This window comes from Malurus melanocephalus, unplaced genomic scaffold (assembly GCF_030028575.1).
Source record: "Malurus melanocephalus ecotype Western Australia unplaced genomic scaffold, MMel_1.1 scaffold_120, whole genome shotgun sequence".
NCBI classification, from domain to species: Eukaryota; Metazoa; Chordata; class Aves; order Passeriformes; family Maluridae; genus Malurus; species Malurus melanocephalus.
In genome coordinates this window covers 334,673-343,542 of record NW_026623352.1, presented here as the reverse complement: position 1 = coordinate 343,542, position 8,870 = coordinate 334,673, and the positions used below count along the sequence as shown (strand labels likewise).

General features: G+C 52.0%; 1 protein-coding gene across 2 annotated transcripts in view; it reads right to left on the bottom strand.

Moving 5' to 3' along the window:
* The window catches only part of LOC130575892 (gamma-aminobutyric acid receptor subunit beta-4), a 73,115-nt gene that overhangs the window by 16,317 nt on the left and 47,928 nt on the right, over window positions 1-8,870 (bottom strand). The gene's annotated exons all lie outside the window — the stretch shown is intronic.

Below are 8,870 nucleotides of genomic sequence, written 5' to 3'. Positions count from 1 at the left end.
AACGCTGCTTGGGCAGGTGAACCATATCAGGTGTTGTTGTGCTTTTTGAGCAGGGGTAGCACAGCTATCCACAGCTGTGCCAGGCTGTAGCTGCCTGCTCGTCCAGAGTGTTCCATCTGCAGTGCCTGGCCAGCCAGGGATCCCAGCACAGCAGGACCACYGGGATATGGGGGCCTGAAGTAGAGCTGGATGCAAGGGGCAGCTGGCCTGAGGCAGAAGGTCCAGCTCAGGTCCTGCCTTTGGGCTTCCTAAACCCTGATAAACCAACCCAGCTTGGGATGGAGCAAGTGATGTGCCAGAGAGGATGGGGGTTATTTAATTCTTTAGACTCCTTAAGAAGTATCATGGACACCAGCTTCCCTGTGATATACCCTCGAAGACTCCACGTTCACCTGCTCCTAGAGAGGCCAAGGAGAGATTTCTTCAGCTCCTTTGGTGGTTGTGTGCCAGGGCCAGGTGGGACTCATGGAGGGATGAGAGCCCTACACACCTCTCACAGTCAAAGGGGAGCATAAGCAAGACTCAGTCACCCCAGTGACTGGGGGTGACTTTTGGGGTCACCCCTTTGGGGTCACAGCACATGGTGCCACCTCTGGAGCAGAAGGCCACAGGACCAACCTTTGCCTCATGCTTGGATGGGTATAAAGGCATTATCTTGATACACTCAGAGCTGTTGTGTGAAGAGATGGGTTTGCACAGCACACGGAAGGCTGCATGGGGAGATGGAGGGGAGGATTGACAGTACAGGGAGATTTCTCAACGGGGCCAAGAGGAAATCATGGTGAAAGGAAAGTAAGAGGTAGAAAAATGAGGAGACATGGTGGCATGAGCACTGATAGGGAAGGCAGGAGTGGAGATGGCAGAAAGGAGAGCAGAGAGCAAGGACARACCAGCGGGGTAAGGGAAGAGAGGAGGGGGATCAGGGGATGCRAGGGGTGAAGCAGCCCAGGGAGGAAGAGCCGGAGGGGAGTGAGAGGTGAAAAGAGGGAAAGAGGAGTGTATCCTCACTGTGTGAGCAGGGAGATGAGGAGACAGGAACAAACCATCATCCTGTAAACAGCTCTRGAGAGAGCACACTGCCTCCCGAAGACACGAGCGCAGTGAGAGGGAGCAGGGAGCGCGGGCACCAGAGGGAACGCCAGGGAAGGATGCCACCTTCCCCGTGGCGTTAGCATGAGGCGCTGGCGCCCGGCCAGCCTGCATCTTCTCCCTCCCCCTCCTCCTCTCCCGCTCCTCTACCCACCTCCCTCCCCTTTTAAATTCAGAAATTTGTGTGGTGTGAAATTTCATCTGCTTTGACGGCGATTCACAGAGACACTGCCCGTGGAGGGAGCGGCTCTCCCGCGCTCAGTGGAGCATCCAGCGCCTTCCGACCGAGCCCGGCCACCCTCAGCTCCCCTCTGCTCCCTCCCTGCCCACCCCACAGCCCCTCACGTTCATATCAGCTCCTCCCCAACAAAAAGATGACATTCATGCCCTTGGCCCTGATTGTTTCTCCTGAGGTCTGCAGCAGTTGTGCTCTCAAAGTAGCCAAGTCCTGCCTGCCCTGCTACTCCACTGCACAGCTGGCAGGCAAATGCAGTTCATCTGGGGGGAGAAGGCAGCGTGCATCTCACAAAGGAAAATAGGAAAAAGGGACATGGATGGGATTTTGAGCAGCTCTGGCAGGCTGTGGGMTGATGGATCAAGCAGAAGCCAAAGCAACACAGGCACCTCACTCTGGAGAGTGCCCCTCACCCCCAGGAGGGGCAGAGACCACCTCTGGGAAACATCACGAAGCTCTGAGCCACCCAGGGTTAGTGCTGTTAGTCAGAGTGGGAGCTTGGATGGCCAAAGCAGGTGCTGGCATGGGGAGGGTGACACAGCCAGGGCCGCTGCCCCTGCACCACTGCCTGCTCTGCACCGAGCCTGGCTGCAGCAGAGCACGGCCCCAGCACGGCTGCAGCTCAAAGGGGAGCGCTCAGGKTGCTGCAAACCATCAGCTCTCCACAAATCTTTCAGTTCTCTGACACGAGCACCACCAGCCATTTCATTCCCCCTCTGATCCTCCTCATCACTGTTTACTTATTAATGTCTTCTTCTGTCTTATTTAGAATGATTATATAAGTCCACAGGCCTAGAGCAGCATAGAGCTCCAACCTGCCATCAAACCCTGCTGTGCTCCAGTGTCTCCTTTTCGTCTCTTCCTTATCCTGCTGCTKGCCTCCTTCAGGGGAGCTGCCCCTTCAGCTCCTGTCCCAGGCAGATTTCCCTCTGCTGAAGGCTCTGAAAGCCCTGAGCCATCCATTCACCCTCTGGATCYTCTCCAGTATGTTGGGAGAACTGGGCTCACCAGCCACAAGCATGAGGGGTCAAAAATTACTTGCCTAAAATGTGGCCTTATTTCAAAAAGAGCAGTTTGGGGCCATCTAAGGAGGATTGGGTGGGAGAGAGGAGAAGACCATTACCTTTGAGACATCCCTAAAGCAAGTGGGGGACCTTTCCCCGAGAGCTCATCCTCACAAAATAAACTTCTGCATCATAATTGTGTTATCCCAGCAAACCACACACGCCCGGCACTGGTCCCGAGGCCAATGTAAAATGCCATGGAACAGCTAGGTCTACACTTCAGTTTCTATCCCACAGAAAAGGGTCTGGCTGCATGCAGAAAGCCTGTTGGGAATGGGGAATGAGAGTGCTGGGCAGGGGGGAGACAGTACTGTATTCTCCCCTGTTTTTCTCCCCCAGCCTCTGCTGGGCTCCAGCTGGGGAATGCCCAAGAGACTTTGTGGACACAAACAAACCCCAGAAAMAAACTGACTGTGGAGGACCCTGATGGTCAGCACCCAGGAATAATCCCTGATGCCTTTGGCTTGGGAAGGATGCTGACTAAAACTCAGCATGGCTGAGAACAGGAGGGGAACAGCACAAATCCAACTGCCCTTCTAATCCCAGAAGAGACACAGCCAGCAAGCCCCTTACCCATTTCCCAGTTATGGATGAAGTGCCATAATGCAGGGACTAACACAAACACTCTCACAGCCAAAGACAAACATTTAAGTTTCTGGTTGCAACTTTTTGGATTTCAGCTCTCCCAAGAAGCTCAAGATGCTCCCATCCCCTCGGGATGCAGAGTCCCAAAGCTCACGACAGTTTGCAGCAATCAGGAGAAGGGATGGAGGGAAGCTCAGGTTCTGCAGGACTTACTCAGGCTCGCCCCATGGGGCAAGTTAGACTCCTACGGGAATTCTGATGACTAAGAGTAGAAGGAGAGGCAAAATTACTGTTTTGCTAAACATGGGAATAAAACCAAAACTGAGTTCTTATTCTGTACGTTCTCAAAGTCAGTCATAAAAACATGCTGGCAAATGTCACCTTCTGCCTGGCAGTAAGCACAAACTTCCAAGGGCCTGGAGGGATTTATAAACCCGTGGTGAATTTTGCCATTCTTTTAACACAGTCTGATCTTTGCAAACTCCTGGAGGTCATGATTGAGCCAAGATCAAGGCAAGGATATGGAATATTTCCCCCTTGTGTCTGTTTGCCTAAAACTGACTCCACAAGCCTTGGCACAATCCTGCTAAGGTCACTCTGTTTCCAAAAGCATCTGTGCTTGCATAGGCATCCTTTGATAAATAACAGTGTGCACTGCACTCAGATGRGAGAGGAGGAAAAAAAAAGCTTTTCCAAAGTAGTACTCAGGGTACAGTCATCTTAACCAACCATTTTTCCACCCTGGCAGAGTACAAAGCTGAGCTGCCTTGACTGCAAGGTTTTGTTTTTCTGCCCTTTATTCCATCCCMAATGCACTGTCCATCTGGCCAGCTGCCACCTGAACTGGGGGACAGGAGAGTGGTGGAACACCTTAAAAATGTTCTRTTGTTAATGTTGTTTCAGATATCAGTGACCTGCGCTCAACAGAGCAGAAGATATCTCCCTTCATGAGCACCAGGCTGGCACAAGCTGCATGGATAAAACAGCACAACTCAAACCTGTGGGAGGTGGCAAAGAACAGGAAAAGCCCAGGGGCAGGCTGAACAGTGGTGGCTGGGGTGGGGTAGGCAGGAAGATGGAGAGGTGCTGCCAGGGTGAGCTGGGGGCTCAGGGCACACCAGCTGTCTCAGGGATTGGCCAGGAGACTGTGGAAATGCCTTGACCTCTGTTTCTGCTAATAAACAAGTCAGACTGGTAGGAGATGTAGCACAGGCAGCAATTCCAGGCAGACCCTGATGGTGCTTGCTTTTGTTCTTGCAGCATTTGGGATGGAGAAGCAGCTCTGGCTTTGCTGCTTTGTCCTGTTTTAGTGAGCTCCAGTTCCTTCCACGGCTTCTAAGATTATTTAGAAATTCCATATTATTAAACTTTCTCCAACTGTTTCCTGTTAAATCCATCATCCTGACCCTGGGAGGGGATGGATTAAAAAAAAATGCAGGAGGGGATCTGTCCTTAACCTCAACTGGAAAGCTGAGCTCTTAATTAAACCCTGGTTTCCCCTCACCCACCTAATGAACTGTTCTCCAACCTGGGCCAAGACAGAACCTTGGGGTGAGAGCAGGACAAAGCCAAGGGCTGGCTCCAAGGGGATGGATGGATGGATGGATGGATGGATGGATGGATGGATGGATGGATGGATGGATGGATGGATGGATGGATGGATGGATGGATGGATGGATGGANGGATGGATGGATGGATGGATGGATGGATGGATGGATGGATGGATGGATGGATGGATGGATGGATGGATGGATGGATGGATGGATGGATGGATGGAGGGATGGATGGATGGGTGGATGGATGGATGGATGGATGGATGGATGGAGGGACGGATGGATGGATGGATGGATGGATGGATGGATGGATGGATGGATGGATGGATGGATGGATGGATGGATGGATGGATGGATGGATGAATGTCCAACTCTGCCCCCAAGCTGCCACAGGAGAGTTTCCTGTTGCCTTTGCCTAACCTGTGGAGGGAGCAGGCAGAGCTCCCAGAGACAGGGCAGAGCCTGAATCATCTCTCACATTTCCAGAGAAACCTCTCTCAGGGAGGGAAAGGAAAAYGAAAATAGTGGATCTCTTCCTTTCCGGCCTGTGAGATGGGAGAAGAAAATTGCTCAGTGGTCTCAGCAGAGAAAAAAACTCCTCAGTGTTAAAAACTCCTGTCTTAACCCATCAGGCCAGATTCTCTGCAGAAAATCAGCGCAAACCCATGGAGAAAACGAGGACATGGCTGCAGACAGCAGCTCCAAGGGAGACAGCGGCAGGAGAAAGCTTTCTGTTGACAGGAGAGGTAAATTACCCTGGCTGGGACCTGGGGTAGGTAACAGGGATCAGGATCCTGATCCAGGGGCAGGCTGGGGACAGGGGCTATGGAGGAGCCCCCAGGAGGAGCCCTGGCCGTGGGCAGCAGGCAGGGCAGGCTCTGGGGTGACAGGGGGGCTCTGATGGTGTGCCCAGGGCTGGATGGGCCATCGGGTGGGATGTTTGGCATCAACCTGCACGGCTCCCCTGAGCCAAGTGAGCCAGAAGGGGATCCTGGCTGCTGCCTCGCCCAGCAAGGAGATCTGGGCCACAAGTGGGTCAGCAGTGGCTGYACTGAGAGGGCTGGTGTCCCCAGGAGCTGAACTTACCACCAGAAACAGAAATRAATGCTGCCCAAGCAGATACACCCAGCTTCTCTCAGCTTAAACCCACAAATGTTGAGGTGTTTGAAGCACAGCAATTGTTGAGGCATTTGAAACACAGCAATTGTCCCCAGCTCGATTTAAGGGATTTTTTACACCGCTGAGGGCAGCAGGGCTCTGTCTCCTCAGGAGAGCATTCCTCAGGCTCGGAGCCCACCATGCCTTGGCACCTCAGCGCGTTCCCAAACTGACTCATCYCTCAGGCACACCTCGTTACATCACCACGGCCAGGAATAAAAAACCCCACAAAACCCCCACCTCACACWTGCACACGTTCCCCACCAGCCCTCCCACCTTCGCAGGAGGAGATCCCTCATTCCCCCGTGCAGGATTCATCCTCCATCACCCAGTTCCTCTGCAGCTCTCTGGTTGCTCAGTTTACACCTCCTGGGCTCCTTGCCAGGCAGGCAGCGTGTCCTGCTTGCTGTCCACTGCTGTCCCTGCCCTCTGCCCAGCATCCCAAACTCCCCACGAGCTCASCCATGCACCCTGGCCTCCTCCAATCACCCCTTCTGCCAAAATCCGCTTTCCTCTCTAATTMCAACGAAACCAAACGGCTTCGAGATTTCCCTGAAGGACGTTTTAAAGCCGTTTTCAAATACGGTTCTCCAATTACCATGTGAGAATTTCGGCGTTGTTACAGTTGTTGCTATTTTTAGGTCTCTGAAAACAGGCAGCGAATTGCTGGTGACATCAGCACTTGACAAGTGTYGGCTTGTTTCGCTACCAAATGGATGCTACATGGTCTGGGAAAAAGGAATAAAAATCTCAGACCGATGTATAGTTGGAATGTGGGATAATGTAAAGCTTATTGAATATTGGGGCAGGGCAGGGCTGTCTGGAGGTCCAGGGAAAGCCTCGGTAATTCTGTTACTCGAGCATCAATAGTGGTTGTAAAGCAGCTTGAAATGGTGAGGGAAATATCGACGTGAGTGAAACATCAGCRTCCTCTGAAACGGTTTTTCTTAAATGGAAAAAATTCTCCCTAATTTTTTGTTTAAACTTTGATGAAACCAATGCAATTTCTGACAAAAAAAAGAGCCATTAGGTGGAAAAATATATTAAATTCAGCAAGTGCTATCCAGCTTTTTTTCTCACCTCCCTCCACCACCCAGCAGCTGATTGCTTTGTCTTTGTGGGCAGCACCTTCAAGTCTCCCTTTCTTTTGCAGAATTCCCACATTGTTTTAGCACTCCCCTGTTCCATGCCAGGGGTGAACATCCCTCTCGTGCTTTACTGGCATTTTTCATTCCAGTAAAGCGTCCAGGGGCCAGGTGAGTTCAGCACCACCGTGCCAGGTTACACCTCCTGCCTCCTCTCACCCCACTGGGTGTTTGCAGGGCTGTGAGTGCCCTCTGGGCTGGCTCGGGGCTCTGTTTGTCCTTCTGGGGTTTGTGCCATCTGCTAACTGCTTGGGGAAGGGGGTAGGGAACACCAGYCCTGCATCCCAGCATCACTGCTGCTGTTTATGCATTCCTTTTGTTGGAGACCTGGCAACCAGCTTTTCGTCTGAGCCCGGTGGGAATTAATTTTGGAGTAAGCTTTTGTATGGAGCGCTTCCCTGAGATGGAGCTGTATGGCACTCCCTTCAGCCGTTAATTTGCTAATTCCACCAAAAACAAGAAGAATGTGCTTTTCTGACACCCAGCTTTCACAATGGATTACAGGGCTTCATTTATCCATGCAAACAAGTTAACTGGAGCCTGGTGTCGTTCTCACAGGAGTCAGAAACTACTCRTGGTGTGCCTTAACTCGGACCCTGGGGCCTGATCGGGGATTGAGCCCAGTCCTGCTGGGTGCTGGAGCATTTGCTGAAGGCAGGGGCCTGCCAGGATGTCATCCTTCCCTGCTCTCTGACATCAGAGCCTGCTGGAGAAAAAAAATGACTGTTGTGCCACAAATAGCATGATTGAGTCACTTTGCTACGGGATCAGCTCCGAGGAGGGGGAAGCGGCTGGCGACAAGGAATGCAGGATCGGGGGAAACGGGCAAACACGGGAAAGGGATCAGGTATTGCCTTCTCTGCCTTCCTCCATCAGGTATTGCCTTCTCTGGCCTTCCTCCATCAGGTATTGCCTCCTCTGGCCTTCCTCCATCAGGGCCACTCCATTTCAGAGATTATTCCCCAAAATGCAAGATGAGGCACGAACAGGCTGCACAGCACAGACCCGCAAGCCTGGCTGCACATTTACTGAGACGAAGGGAACACAGGTTCAGGGGCTGTTTTCTCATGGGTTCACACCTGCTGTGCACGTGGCTGTGTATTTTTGAGTAGGTTTGCYGTGATTTGCACCTGGAAAACTGGACCTGGTGCTCCTGTTTTCAGCAAAATTGCAGGTGTAGGAGTCAGTATAGGAAGCAGCCCTAAAGAAATCCTTTTCCATACCACTGTGGGCACAAGCTAGAGGGATTTCAAGCATTTGGGGGACGTGGTTGCACCCCCCTGCTCTCAGCCATCCACCCTGACCCGAGGTGCAGTTGTGGAACAGGAGCTGCCRTTGCTCACAGCTCCATTTTTGCAGTTGCCATTTTCTCCAGGGGCAAGGGAGCGGATTCCAGGAAAACCAGCCAAAAGTTAAACCAACGCAGGCAGCTCTTCCTGGGCCCTGGAAATAGCGGGCAAGAAGCTGTCATTTTCCTTWATTTGGGCTGCAATTTTCCTCCTCTCTCCCATTTGCACAGGTCGTTCCAGGGAGCTGGGCTCCTCTCCCCGTGGGAGGGAAGGGACAGGGCACAAGGAGCTGCACTCTTTGCTCCCTCCTCCCTGAATTTGTACCCCTACCTGCCCCAAGTCCAAACATGTTCCTGCCAGGCTTTCACTCCTGTTGTAATGAGAAAATMTGGGGGGATCATCTGTGGGATGGCTGCAGTCTGTCTGGTGGGTCAGTAAAGCCAGCTCAGGGCTCTGTGATCAGCCAAACCACATCACGAGAACTGAGACTGTAATGGGAGGGGATGAACCCTCTCTGAAGGGGAAAGGGCTTTTCTACCCCTCTGCTGCACTGGGGCACAAGCCCAGAGCTGCTACAACAAATGTAGAGGGAGGTAAAAACAGCCAGATGTGAATTTTGGAAATGGGAAGGGAAAACAATTGCTAACAAAAGAACAAACAAAAAACCCCAAACAAACAAATAAACAAAAAAAACCCAAAAAAACCCAAAACAAACAAACCCCCTCAAACAAAAACAAAAACCCAACCAACC